Source organism: Carassius carassius, chromosome 30, assembly GCF_963082965.1.
Source record: "Carassius carassius chromosome 30, fCarCar2.1, whole genome shotgun sequence".
Lineage (NCBI taxonomy): Eukaryota > Metazoa > Chordata > Actinopteri > Cypriniformes > Cyprinidae > Carassius > Carassius carassius.
Window position 1 is genome coordinate 28,006,249 of NC_081784.1, and position 17,208 is coordinate 28,023,456.

A 17,208-nucleotide genomic window follows, 5' to 3' on the forward strand; every position below is an offset into this window, starting at 1 on the left:
GACCACGCCCATGACGAGGCCATACCTCGGGTGGAATGGGCTCTGATGCCGAACGGGCAGTGAAGGCCCTTAGATTTGTAAGCCAGCGAGATAGTGTCTACTATCCATCGCGATAGGCTTTGCTTCGTGGTGGCGAGACCTCGGGTGCGCCCACCAAAGCATATTAAGAGCTGGTCCGACCTCCTGAATAAGGCGGAGCGCGCAATATAGGTTTTAAGAGCCCTGACGGGGCAGATGAAGCTCGCGTTGCTTTCGTCGCTTTGCGAGGAAAGGGCTGACAGCGAGATGACCTGCGCACTGAACGGTGTTGAGAGCACCTTGGGGACATAGCCGTGTCTTGGTCTGAGAATGACTCTGGAGTCATTAGGCCCAAACTCGAGACAGTCAGCGCTTACAGATAGCGCATGTAAATCCCCCACTCGCTTGACTGAGGCCAGAGCCAGTAGAAAAGCGGTTTTGAACGAAAGAAGCTTCATATCGACAGACTGAAGCGGTTCAAAAGGGGGGCCCTTTAAGGCCTCTAGGACCGTAGACAGGTCCCAGGAAGGGATTGAAGGGGGTCGGGGAGGGTTCATCCGACGAGCTCCCTTAAGGAAACGAATGACCAGTTCGTTTTTTCCCAGTGATAGGCCGGCCACCGGAGCATGAGAAGCTGCAATGGCTGCCACATACACTTTGAGCGTAGACGGGGATCTGCCCGCATCTAAACGCTCCTGTAGGAAGGAGAGTATCTCCGTCACGTCACATAAGTGAGGGTCTAGGTTCCGTGTCCCGCACCAGGTGGAGAACACTGACCATTTCTGCGCGTATAGGCGCCTGGTTGAGGGCGCTCTGGCTTCCGTAATGGTCTTTAACACTCCCTCAGGGAGGTTCCCGGGTACCCGTTGAGGGGCCATACATGAAGGGCCCAAAGTTCGGGGTGGGGATGCCAGAGCGCGCCCTTCAGCTGCGTGAGGAGATCTTTCCGCAGCGGTATTGGCCATGGGGCTGTACTGGACAGCTGCATCAGCTCGGAGAACCAAGGTTGGGTCGTCCAGAGTGGGGCTACTAGCAGCATAGCACATCTGCTCTTCCTGACCCGATCGATGACCTGCGGTAGCATCGCGACCGGTGGGAAGGCATAAAGCGGGCGTCTGGGCCAATCGAGGGCCAGCGCGTCCTTGCTCTTTGAAAAATATATTGGGCAATGAGCGTTGTCTTCTGAGGCGAAGAGGTCGACCTCTGCCCTGCCGAAGATGCTCCACATCAACTGAACCGTCTGTGGGTGAAGAGACCACTCCCCAGGGGGAACATTCGCCCTGGAAAGCATGTCCGGGCCTCGGTTCAGGATGCCAGGTACATGCGCTGCCTTTAGCGAGCGCAGATTGTTATGTGCCCATGTCAGAAGACGCTCGGTCAGGGTGTGCAAGGTTTCTGACCTGACACCACCCTGGCGATTTATGTAGGCCACCACTGACATGCTGTCTGATCTGACCAGAACGTGGTGGCCCTTTAAAAATGGGAGGAAAGCTTTCAGGGATAGTTCGACCGCTATCATCTCTAGACAGTTTATGTGTAACAGTCGCTCCGGGCTCGACCAGAGGCCGGAGGCAGACCTGCCCTCGTACAGGGCGCCCCAACCTAGGTTGGATGCATCTGTCGAGACTACTTTCCATTTCGAGACAGCGCCCGTGCTTACGCCTAACTGATACCAGTTGGCTATTTTCCAAGGGGCCAGAGCTGTGATGCAGCCGTGGGTCACCCTGATGCGCGCGCGGCCGGAAATCCAGGCGCGCGCTGGAACACGGTCTCTCAGCCAGCGCTGTAGTGGGCGCATGCGCAGCAGGCCCAGTTTGAGAACCGCAGAGGCTGATGCCATCAGACCTAGCATTTCCTGAAATCGTTTGAGCGGGTAAAGAGACCCGGCTTTGAACGACACGGCTAAATGCTGAATAGTGAGAGCGCGCTGTGACGTCAGACGCGCTGTACATGTCACAGAGTCTATGTCTATCCCCAAAAAGGAAATCCTCTGGCTGGGAGACAGAGCGCTCTTGACAGTGTTGATCGTGAGACCCAGGCATTCTAAATGGCTGAGGATCCAGGATCTGTGTGTCGTCAGTAGTTCCTCGGAATGGGCTAAAACTAGCCAGTCGTCGAGGTAGTTCAATACTCGCACTCCCCGCATTCTCAGGGGTGCGAGAGCGGCATCCATGCACCGTGTAAACGTACGGGGCGCTACGGAGAGGCCGAATGGAAGAACCATGTACTGATAAGTCTGCCCCTCGAAGGCGAATCTCAAGAATGGCCTGTGATGGGGTGCTATTTGAATGTGAAAGTAAGCGTCTTTCAGATCCACTGAGAAAAACCAATCCCTCGGGCAAATTTGCGCGAGTATTTGTTTGGTAGTTAACATTTTGAACGATCGCGTCATAAGCGCTTTGTTCAAACGTCTGAGATCTAGGATGGGTCTGAGACCGCCATCCTTTTTTGGTACGAGGAAGTAGCGGCTGTAAAAGCCTGACTCGCGCTGCGCAGGGGGGACAGTTTCTATCGCCCCTTTTGCAAGAAGGTTTATCAGTTCGGCGCGAAGGACGTGTGTCATTTCGCTTTTCACTTTCGTTTCGACCACGGCGCGAAAGCGCGGCGGTCTGCGAGCGAACTGGAGCGAGTAACCTCGTTTTATTATATTCAAAACCCAATTTGATATGCCGGGGATGGCCTGCCATGCAGCGGCTCGTGCGGCTATGGGTTGAATGTGCTTCGGGCACTGGCCGCCTGTTATGAGGGGACCAGTAGCTCGAGTATGCTGTGCTTGTGACACTGTGGTGACAGCGCTTATTTGTAGGGTTGCGCACTGAGAAGTGGGCACGCGCGCTACATTTAGAGCACCTCCGGCGCGAGCGGGAAGGTGGGCATGAAAGGAGACCCGAGTGAGTCCTTGTGACACTTGGGGGAGTGTGTATACATGTAGGGGTGCGTACTGTGTAGTGGGCACACTGCCTACATAGAAAAAGCTCTTTTTGTGCTTTATTGAGGTCGCCGTGAAAACGGCGTTTGTGTGCAGGCGTGCGTGCATTGTAACAGGCTCGTTTACTGCAGTATAGACATCTCCAACCGCCTTTAGTGAGGGGATTGGAGGAAGCATGTGAGGTTTCTTGTGTGGTGGTCCGGCCGCAGCGGGACTTAACCACGGTCTTTTCAGCCCGAAGGTCAGGAGGGCTTCGGAGGTTCGGGGTTCAGCACAATCCTGGGCCGAGGTCCCCGTCTCTCTGGCGGTTTGCGGCTCGTAGAGCGAGAGCGGTGCTGGGTTTTGGTCGCTGGGCGAGACTGTAAGTCTGGCTGCGATGGCTTCGAGGTCTGAGGGGGCGGCGCATTTCTACGGCGTCCCGCAGCAGAGCTAGAGCGTTTCGGCAGGAAGTGTCTCATTGCCTGTGACGTTTTCTGAGCCTCAGTGAAGCGTTCAGCGAAACCCTTAACCGACTGGCCAAAGAGGCCGGAAGGCGAGATAGGAGAGTCGAGAAAGGCGGATTTGTCGGCGTCTTTCATCTCCGTGAGCGTGAGCCAGAGGTGTCGCTCTAAAACAGCGAGGCTTGCCATGCTTCGGCCGATCGCTTGTGCTGTGGTCTTTGTCGCACGCAGGGCTAGATCAGTAGCGCTGCGGAGATCTTTAAAGTCATAGGTATCTGGGGCAGACTCGTCCAGGTTACGGAGAAGTCTGGCCTGAAAAACCTGCAGCACAGCCATGGTGTGTAGAGCCGAAGCAGCTTGACCAGGGAAGGTGTAAGCTCGGCCAGCGAGAGCTGAGGTGGTGCGGCACGGCTTGGATGGATGCACAGGCTTCGACCGCCATCCAGCGGCTGAGGGCAGGCAGAGGTGTGCAGCAATAGCCTCCTCGAGAGGGGGGAGGCTCTCGTAACCGTGGTCTCGGGCGCCGTCGACAGAGGAGAGCGCTGACGAGACAGAAGTCTTCAAGCGAGCGGAGAATGGGGCTTTCCACGACTTCGTGAGTTCATTGTGAACTTCCGGGAAGAAGGGGGCGTTTCTTTGCGGAGGGGCCGAAGGGCACCCCTGCAGGAACCATTCATCCAGCCTGCTTTTAGCGGGCTCGTCTGGAGGAGACCAGTCGAGCTGAAGGTCGCTGACAGCCCTTGTAAGAACGCGAGTAAGCTCCGCGTCGATATCGGCGCGTTGTCCGGTGCAGCTGGGTGCTGTAGAGGGGGGGGGGTCCGCAATGGAGCCCGACCATTCCTCACTACTGGACGCGGCGAGAGAAAGGCTGTCGTGTCTGTCCTCTTCCGCCTCAGGCGCTCCGAAGGAGAAGGGGGCGCTGGTGAGCAGGGACTGGCGCTGCTCGTCCACGAAGAGGACAGGCGAAGGAGAGAGAGCGGGCGAGGCACGCGGGGAGTGTTCTGGCGTGAGCTCGCGTGTAGCAGTATGCTCAGGCATTCTCTGATCGCGGCGTTTCTTACGCGGCACTTGAGAGAGAAGAGGCGGAGCGGGTGGAGCATTGTGGCTGGATTGAGCTAATCGAGCCCGCAGGGTCGATATAGCCATGTCGTCGCACTCAGGGCAGCCGCCCTTGAAGAGTGCGCTCTCAGCATGCTCGCGGCCCAGGCAGGAGACACAGATGATGTGGCAGTCCTCGCTGGGCAGAGGGCCTCGGCAGGAAGCGCAGGCCCGAGGCATTTGAAACAACGCCTCGAATTCTGGAGGAAAAAAGTGTGATGCAGCGGCAAACACACTAGCTTTGAAAAGGATATAGTCACGCCGGATGGCGCAGCAGGAAGCGAGTGCTGAAGGCGGCGTCGAGATGAAGCACGAGCCGGCGTCCTCAGATCTGCGTTGCAGTGCTATCCCGCTGAGAGGCTTTTCGACGGCGTGTAGAGGCTTCTCCGGAGAAGACAGCGAAGTGCAGGTGAGATCGCTGAAGGAGATGAAATCTGATCCCTATGGTGAAGCGGTGGCTTATATAGTTCCAGCCACGCCTATTTTGGCGCGCTCTGACGTCCAATGGGCGCGAAGCGCCCCCATTGGTTCGTTACTCTCCGCCGCCTCACCATAGGTTGCTGCAGTTGCCGCAGCACAGCCAATAAGCGCGCGAGCCGCTTCGCTTGGGTCTGCTGTGCTGCAGCACTGCGTTTTACATTATTTAAAAATTAAGGATAATTTTTGGCTTCATATTCTCGAGAAATGGGACCTTTTCCCATAGCGTAAGCTAGCTTACGCAGTACGAGAGTACTCTTGAAAGGGAACTTAATTTTCAGTAAAGTTGCTTTGCAGTTATTTGTATCGTAAAAAGCACTATACAGATAAACTTGAATTGAATTAAACTTGGATTGAATTGGTTTCTCAATTCCTTAGAGGTGTGTCCTGCGACTGTGCCCCCCTCAGATCATTCGGGTACCCTCATGTGACCTGAGCCTTGTCTTGAAGTCTCTTACATTACCTCAATTCAAATCTTTGGAGTACAGTGATTTGAATTTGCTCTAATTGAAGACAGCTTTTCTTTTGCCCATCACTTCAGCTAAATGAGTGAATTAGCTCCACACATTATCATTTAACACTGGTGAGCAGAGAAAAGGTCAGCCCCTCTCAAAGCAGAGATTGTCACATTGTGTAGTGAAGATTATCACTTATGCTTGCAAGTCTACTGGTTGTCAATTGCCATTGGGAGTGAGATGTCATTCAAAAAGAAGCATTTCAATGTCTTGGGCGACACTAAAAGGTGTACCCCTAAGTGACATCTGTGTGACAGCTACATGGTCATCTACGAACACATTTTCCAGATATTACAGGATTATTGTGGCTGCATCGGATTCTTTTGGAACAGCTGTCCTGATGGGAACCTCAACTTCTTAGAGGTAAACAGGGCCTTGTAACCTTGTGCTTATAAGTCATCCAGTGTGAAGCACTGCTTTAAACAACACAATACTTCAGAGAGAGCTTAATATTTGCTCGCGTTCTGTTGTGTGGGTTTGAGCACATGCACAAATCTTCTCACTGCACGTGCAAGCTTGCATCCTTTGGTTATTAAATATTTAAACTGGCAAAGCTTAAATGTACAGTGCTCGGGAGCATGGTCGGTTCACTTAATTTTGTTGTGGCCACCAGGGGCGTAGCACCAAATTTTGGGCCCTGGGTACAAACCATCTTGCTGGGCCCCCAATACCATAGTGATACCAATGGGTAAGGTATTGCATTTTTATCATAAAAACACTTAAAATGTAAACAAAATAGGCCACACTCTGATTAATATATTTTTGTTTTATTGTCGAAAGTACTACTTACTGAGATGACAAAAGGTCTAGCAGGTCCAAACCTGGACTAAATCAAATATACTGTAAAGCAGTTCTGAAAATGACCATACCAAATGAGAAAAACTTTGGTCTGAAACACAAACTAAATAATGTCAGTTTTTACTAAATGCCCATTGACGGGTCTTTGCATGCGCAAATTTGCTGATCAGGTCTTTAAAGTCCAGTTTTTTGCTAGTATTTGAACAATAGTTTTCCTGTGCTTATCAGTAAGAGTTGTTGGCCATAATCCTGGGTCCTCTGACAATCCCTCTCCAGTATCCCTAAGTCTCTCATTCTCTTCTCTTTCCTCTTCAGCTCTGTCCTCCTGCTCCTGACTACCTTCATCACATTCTTCACTTTCCCTCTGATCACTTATATGAATATCAACCTCATCTTCTATTTCTGCCTCTGCTACAAGAGGAAATAAGCAAAATGGGTACATTGTTATTGTACACATTTAAACTTTAAACTGTAATTAGTAATTACACTTTAAAGTTTAAATGTGTACAATAACAATGTACTAATTTTGCTTATTTCCTCTTAACACTTAATTACTAATTACTAAGTGTTAAAAAGCTCACCTTGTCTCACTGTCACACTCACATCCACCTCACTGTCACTGCTTTCACCTAGCCATGATGAGGGGCCTGCTGCTGCAGGGTCTGACTCTGAAACTGAAATATATGGCTTCAAATGGTTGCTTAAATATCCTTTATTGTCACAATACCTTTTTTTTTAAGTGTAGGCTAAGTACAAGATAATTGATGATTATTTGTCTGTTTAAAATAAATGCAGACTAGACTATAGAATCACAGGGTAAACTAACCGCCAAACTAGACATTCAGTCTTTGAATTATGTTTTAAAATAAGTCATTTTTCAATCATTAAGATGTGCATTATTATACTGAGAACATCCTGTACTTAATGTAAGAGCCTGTGCGAGCTAATTTGCATAACAATGCGGTAAAATAGGCGCTAACGATCTGTGTTTTCGCGGGTGTTAGATTTTGACAATGGAGGGAAATATACAGTGTTTTCATGTAAACTTCTGACTCTGAGAGTGGGGAGAACTGCAGCAGAAGAGGAGACAAGCGTTTAGGCAGCTGCCTGGAGTGGCAGTGTGTTGAGCTCCGTCTGCTTCTCACTCCCTGTTATTTACGTAAGGGATAATGTATAACGTTAGATTACATTATCCTCCGCTTCGTGTCGGGGTCCTGTTCAGCCTGTCGGGGTTGTTATTCGCTATAACGACCGCCTCTCTATACATTATCCCGCTTATTACATGGCTACCCACAAAATAAATAAATAATTTGCCACGAAAAATTATTGATTTAAAAAGGAGTTTATTGATTTAAAAACGATTGTATTGCTTCCGCCAAAGAAAATAGTCCGTTCCGCGTCCATAGCAACACGCTGTTTTTCATGGCACCGGTCTGTTATACTTCGCAGCGGTCTGTTATATTTTAAAATCTTGCTTATTACTTATAAAGCCTGAGTTGTTTAGCACCTCAGTACTTGAATGAGCTCTTGTTACATTTTAATCCCCCACGTCCACTGCATTCTCAAATTTGATAATACCTAGAATATCAAAGTCAACGGCGGGTGAAAGAAACTTTTTTTTATTTGGCACCTAAACTCCTACCTAATAATAACCTACCTAACACTGTTTGGGAGGCAGATACACTCTTGCAGTATAAATCTAGATTAAAGACCCCTCTATTTAAACTGGCTTACACATAACACACTGATATGCTTCTAATATCCAAATCAGTCAAAGGATTTTTAGGCTGCATTAATTAGGTAAACCGGAACCGGGAACACTTCCCATAACACCCAATGTACTTGCTACATCATTAGAAGAATGGCATCTATGCTAAGATTAGTATGTTTCTCTCTTTTTCCAAGGTCATCGTAGCCACCAGATCCAGTCTATATCCAAGTCAGAGGGTCATTGCAGCCACCCGGATCCAGTACGTATCCAGACCAGATGGTGGATCAGCACCTAGAAAGGACCTCTACATCCCTGAAAGACAGCGGAGACCAGGACAACTAGAGCCCCAGATACAGATCCCCTGTAAAGACCTTGTCTCAGAGGAGCACCAGGACAAGACCACAGGAAACAGATGATTCTTCTGCACAATCTGACTTTGCTGCAGCCTGGAATTGAACTACTGGTTTCGTCTGGTCAGAGGAGAACTGGTCCCCCAACTGAGCCTGGTTTCTCCCAAGATTTTTTCTCCATTCTGTCACCGATGGAGTTTTGGTTCCTTGCCGCTGTTGCCTCTGGCTTGCTTATTTGGGGTCACTTAATTTACAGCGATATCATTGACTTGATTGCAAATGACTGCACAGATACTATTTAGACTGAACTGAAATGATGACATCACCGAATTCAATGATGAACTACCTTTAACCCTTTAACAGTCACACTAAGGAATACATTTGCAAATATATATATATATATATATATATATGTATATATATATATATATATATATATATATATATTAGGGGTGTAACGGTACGCAAAATTCACGGTTCGGTACATACCTCGGTTTTAAACTCACGGTTCGGTTCATTTTCGGTACAGTAATGGAAAGAAATGCAAACATCAAACTGCAGGTTGTTTATTACTATAAACTTTTTTTAACAATTTGTTTACACTTTTTTTAAATAGTTTTTAATAAAATAAATAATAAAATATAATTTATAATAAAATAAAAAAAGAATAAGAAATAAAATACTGCTGCAAAGTTCTCCACTAAATAAAATACTCTCAGTCTCAAACCAAGATCATATAATAAAATATAATGAAAAATATAAATAAATAACTATGATTACAGTGCAGCATTACCAATCCCAGCTTGTAGGCCTGCTCATATTTAAAAAAATATATAACTTTTCCAAAGTGTAAAGTGCAGCATCAACAGTTTCAGTTTTTAGACCTGCTCAGATTTCGTTATTGCGTTGGACCGATCAGAATTAAGAGCAAAGGTCTGTTTAAATGCAGACGGGAGCTGCGTTTGAATAACAATCGTTTTTTTCCCCTAGTTGTAGTGATGTTCAACACTCGCGTGATGCCTTTTGAAAACCTTAGGCCGTTGACACACTGGCATATTGCACCTGTCAAACATAGTCTATTTTGCCATCAATACTGTTGACGGTGTCCTTTATCAGTAGGCTTTATATTTATGCTCAACATGAAGTATAGATATTGTTGTCGTGAAGACAAGATCCTGGTCTGTCGGCGCCTCGGCGGCCTCCCTCTATGTCACCTACAGTAGCAGCAGCGCATCAGCGCCGCGTCAGGCACGATTCTGGTGTGTAAAGACACAGAAAACGCGAGGCAACTGACACGCAGCAGAAACGGCATGCTCACGCCACGCAGCCAGTGTGTCACCGGCCTTAGAATCAGCTGCAGGGCGGGATTTGCGCTGAACGCAGAGACTTCCGCCACTTAATATATTCGTTTGGAAACACGAAAATGTATAATTTTCCATACACACGTGCACCGTACCGAGAGCCCTGTACTGAAACAGTCCGGTACGAATACACGTACCGTTACACCCCTAATATATATATATATATATATATTAAAAATTGTGTTCCTTACACCACAGTGAGCAACTTTTCAGTGTTTTTTTTTTCTTTATTTCAGATGACCCATTCACTAAGCAGATACACAAGTCAACCAGCCGATTGACTTGCCCATTTAAGGTAACTCGGCATGAACTAAAAATCATGATGCATTAATGGAATTTTTCATTTGTGCAGCTGTTTTTTTTTCTTTTGTATAAAAACATTACAGACAGTAGAATATGATAACAATACCCATGATTATATATAAACCTGTTCCTATTATAACAGAAATCCACTATACAAAAAATTATATGTAAAATGATACAATTATAATAAAATTATATATGTAATAGAAATTGAATAATTTAAACTAAATAAGCAAATACATCAAACCAAAATAATAATACAAACAATAAACAAAATAATAATTAAATAACATTACAAATATTAAATAATGGATCTACGTAGTGACAATCTATATAAAATATAAATTAAAAGGCAAATAATCAATGCAATATGATATAAACAGAATATAATAAATTATTGATATTATGTTCTGTGATATGCAACAAAGCATTGGTTTTTGTTCAGACAAAGGAACAACTTCATCTATGATCTTACGCAGTGCTATTCCTAGTTACTGTATGATCGCATTGCTGAGTACAGCTTGCATTCAGTTCATTTTAGCCTAACTGGTCAAGTCAATCGAGCAGTCGAGCACATTTTCTAAGGTAAATACAATTATACATCGTATCACCCTGTTTTTGCCATTTAACTAAATTCACTGTTAGGAGGTTTAGAACAAGAAAGTCAGATAAAAAATCTTAATCTCAATTTTTGATGTTACTTGCAGTTAGTGTTTGTCAGAGTCCAGTCAGGTCCCTGTTGATCTTCCAGAGTCAAGTCAAGTCCCCGTTGATCTTTCAGAGTCAAGTCAGGTCTCCGTTGATCTTCCAGAGTCAAGTCAGTTCCCCGTTGATCTTCCAGAGTCAAGTCAGGTTCCCGTTGATCTTCCAGAGTCAAGTCAGGTCCCCGGTGAACTTTCAGAGTCAAGTCAGGTCTCTGTTGATCTTCCAGAATCAAGTCAGGGTCCCGTTGATCTTCCAGAGTCAGGTCAAGTGAATGCTGTACTTCCAGAGCCCACATCTAAGCTGATCATCCAGAGCCTTGTTTCATCCTATCAGTTAAACCCAGCAATGTTCCCTCAGTCTGTTGTGTTTCTGTCAAGGTGACTGTTACCGCTGTGGAGCCTCCAGAGGTGGCGGCAACTGCTGCTGAACCTTAGGAGGTGTCAGTACTATCCATCCACGAACTCACGGTCTGTCCTGTCACGGCCACGGGGGCCATCCATGAACTCACCGCCTGTCCTGTCACGGCCATGGATACCATTGATTTCCATCCTCCAGCATAACCGGAGTCTCCCTCACCTACACCTTCAGCCTCCGAGGCCTGGACTCCGCTTCGGCCCGTTGACCTGTCGGCTCCACCATGGCTCCTAGCTCCCTCCTGTCCGCCCTGGCCCAGCAGTCCACAAGCTCCACCTGGCTCCCTCGTCCCTCCGGCCCTGCCTTGGTCTGGCGTCATCCATCCTATGCCTCAGGATTCCACTCCTCTGGCTTTGCTTTGACCCTCCGGCTCCACCAGGCTCCTTCATTACCTTAGCTCCTCCTCAGTCCTCTGTCACTCTGGCTCCACCATGGCCTTCTGGATCCACATCTCCGCATCAGTCACCAAAGCCATCTGTTTCGCCAAGGAACTCCGGACCCTCCCCGTCACCCTGGCTCAATGGCTCTCCGTGCCCGTCTCAGGCTCCTCCTACACCTGCTCTGCCGCCGTTGCTAGGGCCCTGGAGTCGGCGGCTATTCCTCCTCCATGGCTCCTCCCACCGTCATCTCCACCTTAGGCCATTAAGGCTGTGGCCTGGGTCCAGCTGGACTCCTCTTGTTCAAGGTCCCCCCTGGCTCCTCCCTCCATTCTTCCCCCTGTTCCGCCTCAGCTCCACCTCCACCTCCCACCTGAACTTTGAACTACTCTTAGTTAGGAGCGTCTGGAAGCCACTCCTTGGTGGGGGGGGGGGGGGGTATTTGGTTGTCACGTTCTTAGGGCTAATTACATCCAGGTGTTCACCATTACCATTCCCCTATATAAACTGTGTCTTGACTCTCAGTCTTTGCGAAGTCTTGTTTAGCAAATATCTAAACCAGGGGCACATCTTTTACTCACAAACAAAACTTTGGGTGCTCCAGAAGGGGAACAAAATATCAAAAACAGTAGGTGGATCCGGTTGCAGAACAAGAAAATCCATGTCCAGGCACTCAAATAGTTAAAGTGGTAAAATTAATTTATTATCATACAGGGCTATTCCTTAAAAAGACAACAACACTTATCAGCCCAAACAGGCCTTCGCCAAGGTACAAAAAACAATTACTTTTGCTATTGCACTGGAGATTGAGTGGCACCTTCAAGCAGAAACACTGGACAGCAGTCACAGCATTAATACATGCTCTGTCTACATCGAGAACAAAACAAAGCTTCATGATCCGGTTATTTTCTTCAGAAATTAAATGGTTCTCAATTCTCAATCTTACAACTGAATCATAATATGAAATTCTCACTTACAAAAGAGTGTCTATATGGGTAAACTGACAAAACCGCCCACATGAAAACTCCCTATGTTCCTTCAACACAAAGGACGGTTAAATAGACAGTGCACCCCACTGAAGTAGAGATGTGATCATTTATGGCAAGCACATGTGTCCCAGAACCTTTCTGACAGTCTCCTTGATCTTTGGAGGTCTGATAATTTGAGGACAACTGAACAGAACACATCAAAAGGTGCCTCCAAAAATAAATGAATTCCTTTCCTCTCAGTAAGACACCAACATTTTCATGCCTTGCCTTCCTACACGCTGGGAGTTAATACGAAAAGAAAGAAGTCATTGAAACATTCTACGTGTCACATTTACAAAGCATCACTGCTGTCTGTAAGAAGATGATAGAATCTGTTAGAAATAGAAACTTTTACATTTATCTGAGTGAACTATGAACTTTTTAAAAAGGACAAAGGCACAGGATGAAAGATAGAGGGGGAGAGGCGTGTCTTCAGTATGTCAGACAGGTTTACTGCCTCTGGCCAGTGACACGCTCTCATTATTTGCATGTGAAAACTTGAATCCCCACCCTTCACCAGTTCTCAGCACTTCTCCTGTTCAGACACATTGTTTTTTTGTTTTTTTTCAGAGAATAACAAATCTCCTTCATCTTGTAACATAGCTCATCCATACTCATATAACGCAGGATAAGAATGCTAAGAAACACAGCATGATGATTTCCTCTTAAGTAAGTAACTTTTTACAAATGGCAAAGACTTGAATGTCATACTCATTGTTACTGACGTACTAAATTGTTTGGAGCAAGTGAAAGGAAGCTGCAGAGTACAAATGACAGGTTACTTTGCTATATGTTTGCCTAAATTAATTATGAATATTGAAAGATACGTTTCAATGTCAGTGCATGACACGTTGACAGATTATTTCTGAGAAAGGTGTACAATTAACTAAATAGGGTTCTCACAAACAATCTTTTGCTATACATAGATTTTAGTTCTAGTTTTATCTTTGGAATGCACTGATGTCTTATGATCTCCAAGACTAACAAATATTTGAAAATTTGCCTGGAATCTCTCAAAATTAGTCATTTTTCTAATTGTTTAGTGTTTAGTGAAAAAATTAAATAAAATAAAGTTGCTTTTAAATACAATATAAATCAACAAATCGTACAGCAATAAAAATATTGTTATTGTAGTAACATGGAACTCTCATAGAACCATGAAACGAGTTGTTTATAATAAATAACTTTATTTTATTTTTACACCTGTATAAACGGAGCTCCAAATGACTTAAAGTGTTGAATGCCAACCCATTGAGAATGCTTTAGACCTGTGGAGATCTCAGCACTTGCTGATCAAGTCAAGTAAAGGTGAATAAATTAATTATGTCTGGTAGAATGAATTTGAAATATGATGAACCTTGATGGATTCTGGGAAATAACCTTAATGAACTAAACTAACTGTCCTGGACCCAGAACATATTATTAAGTTGGAAATGGAATGTTCTGGTTAACCCCTTACTAGTCACCCCCCTTTTTTGGCATGGAGACAGAAATGACATACCCAAAATAAAAAGGTTTCTGCTCATGATTCTTTCTGACTAGATACATAATCAACATTTGTTCACAAAGCTGACACTTCAAAGTTTACTGTTCAGGAATCAGAATCACTCAGACTGTTATGATAATAGAGATATATAAGCTCAAACATAAAAATAAAAATATTAAAAACATATTTTTTAAATGTATTTAAAAAATTGTTGATGTAGGATATGAGTTTGAAAACACAGTGTAGCTAAAGCCACAAGTCTTCCAGAACTTCATAAAAAAATTCATAATCGAATCTGTAAAACTGTGAATTTTATGAAATATTTTCTAAGGCCATGTCATGTGTGTTTTTAGAGAAGGCTAATGAGATTGATTTATGGCACTTGTCATCTCTGTAAGATCTCACATGTAAACTCTCATATGTGCTCTGACTGTGTTTTTGTCTGTGACAACTCGCCCATTCATTATTCTATTGTTCTCACCAAACGAGTCTTTCACACCTCCGCCAGGTATGACACATTATCTGCATTATTCTTTTATCATTATTCTATTGTTTTTATTCCACCTTTATCAGCCTTTGTTGTGGTTTTTCAGGCTTTACAAAGACACAAAGCATCGACCTCACTTCAGTCTCTGTTTGCATTTAGCCCTTATTTATCAAACGTCTTACTATAAGAATACAACAAAACATTTTCTTACGACCTTAAGTGAATTATTGTGACAAAAATGCATTATGAAGAAGAAATGCACCTGCTATTAGTAGCATTAGCTAACGTTAGCATCAAGCTACATCAGACAATTTACTTCAGGACTGACTTAGTAACAAAGCTAGACAGTGCAATAACGTTATAACATTTTCTCACATTTTCAGTTGAATAAAAATAATTACAGGACAGCTTCTTCATTATAGGAACAACAAGTCACTCAGTTTCATCCCAAGCAGAATATGATACATCTGGAGAGTTTGCTCACTGCTGCTGCTCAGTATTTTAAATGTGCACTCATTAAAAAAAAATAAAAAAGGTAGTACTTCTATATTATGTTTAAAATTATGTTGATTTACATGAGGTGGAGACTGTAGTCATTTCATTGACCTAATATAAACTGGTTTACTCTATATGCAGTGGGTACATTTTGAGATCGGTTGTGACCACCTGTGTCTTGCAATGGCATAGTATTGACCTAAAATGGCACCTAATAATAATAAAAACAATAATATATATATATATATATATATATATATATATATATATATATATATATATATATATATATATACGTATATGTGTGTGTGTGTGTGTGTGTGTACACAGGTGCATCTAAAATAAATTAGAATGTTGTGGAAAAGTTTATTAATTTTTAGTAATTCAACTCAAATTGTGAAACTCATGTATTAATAAATTCAATGCACACAGACTGAAGTAGTTTAAGTCTTTGGTTCTTTTAATTGTGATGATTTTGGCTCACATTTAACAAAATCTCAAAAAATTAGAATACTTCATAAGACAAATAAAAAAATAATTTTTAGTGAACTGTTGGCCTTCTGGAAAATATGTTAATTTACTGTACATGTACTCAAGACTTGGTAGGGGCTCCTTTGGCTTTAATTACTGCCTTAATTTGGCATGGCATGGATGTGATTAGTTTCTGGCACTGCTGAGGTGGTATGGAAGACCAGGTTTCTTTGACAGTGGCCATCAGCTCATCTGCATTTTTTTGTCTCTTTTTTTCTTATTTTCCTCTTAACAATACTCCATAGATTCTCTATGGGGTTCAGGTCTGGTAAATTTGCTGGCCAGTCAAGCACACCAACACCATGGTCATTTAATCAACATTTGGTGCTTTTGGAAGTATGGGCAGGTGCAAAATCCTGCTCGAAAATGAAATCAGCATCTTCAAATAGCTGGTCAGCAGAAGGAAGCATGAACGGTGGCGGCTTCCTCTAGCGGCCGCATCACTCTCGTTGGCCGCGGCACTGGCAGGGGATGGACGGCCCGGCATCCTGGCCTGGCGGCCGTGTAAACGGGTACGGTTCCCATCCGGATCGCGGGTCCGGCAGCTCACGTCTCTGGTGGCGCGGGAGTCCCTCAACGCACCCTTCCTGGACTCACGAGGACACCAGTGTGCATGCACGGGGAAGAGACCGGTCTCCCGAGGAGAGGCGCATTGGGCTTTTAAACAGCGGCGGTGATGAGGCTCCATTTCCTTCAGGTGTGCGCCATCACACGCCGCCAGCCCTGACTCGTCCAGCCCCCTCCTCTCACACACCCACTCCAGTCGGGAGCCTGGTGAAGGGCGGCGATTTAGGACGGGGTGCCAGTGACAATCAGGGAGGAGGCAGCTGACTCCTCACATTCCCCCTCCCAAGCGACGTCCCCGTCATCAGGGCGCTGCCCACACGGGAGTGCTACCATCCTCAACTAGGCTCCAAACGGTCGGAGTGGGCGGGGATTCCTCTCTGGGCGGTCCTCCCTCTCGCAGCGCGCCGGAACAGGAACAGAGAAACCGGGTTTTAGTGACAGCCTCAACCAACCACAGGGTAAAATGACAATAACAGAAAAGTCACTTACCCCTTTTTTGGCTGGGAGGCTGTCCCTGGTTTTCCTCCGTCCCAGTCCGGGTTCTCACGAACGTTTGCAAGCGAGAGGGCGTGACGTCACCAGATGTTTCCCAACTGCGCTGTCTAGGCTCCGCCTTGCCCGCATTCTCCACCACTGTGGCGGGAGGAGCACAAGACAGACACAATGGGCGTGGCGTCAGGCCTTGGAGTGGCTTTTATTAACAGAAAATCAATTAAAACAGGGGATAAAGGTGGCCAAAGGGGAAGAGTGTCCAAAATAAACAGGGAATCTGGTGTCCTCGTCGTGCTGCGGGGTTCGTGTGGGTCGGTCAGTGTTCATGGAGGAAGGGTCCAGGTAAGGGGCGGAGTCCGGCGGCCGCCCGCGCTCCCCTCTTCAGTCCGGGGCACGAAGGGCGGCGGCTTCCTCTAGCGGCCGCATCACTCTCGTTGGCCACGGCGCTGGCAGGGGATGGACGGCCCGGCATCCTGGCCCGACGGCCGTGTAAACGGGTGCGGTTCCCATCCGGATCGCGGGTCCGGCAGCTCACGTCTCTGGTGGCGCGGGAGTCCCTCAACGCACCCTTCCTGGACCTGCGAGGACACCGGTGTGCATGCACAGGGAAAAGACCGGTCTCCCGA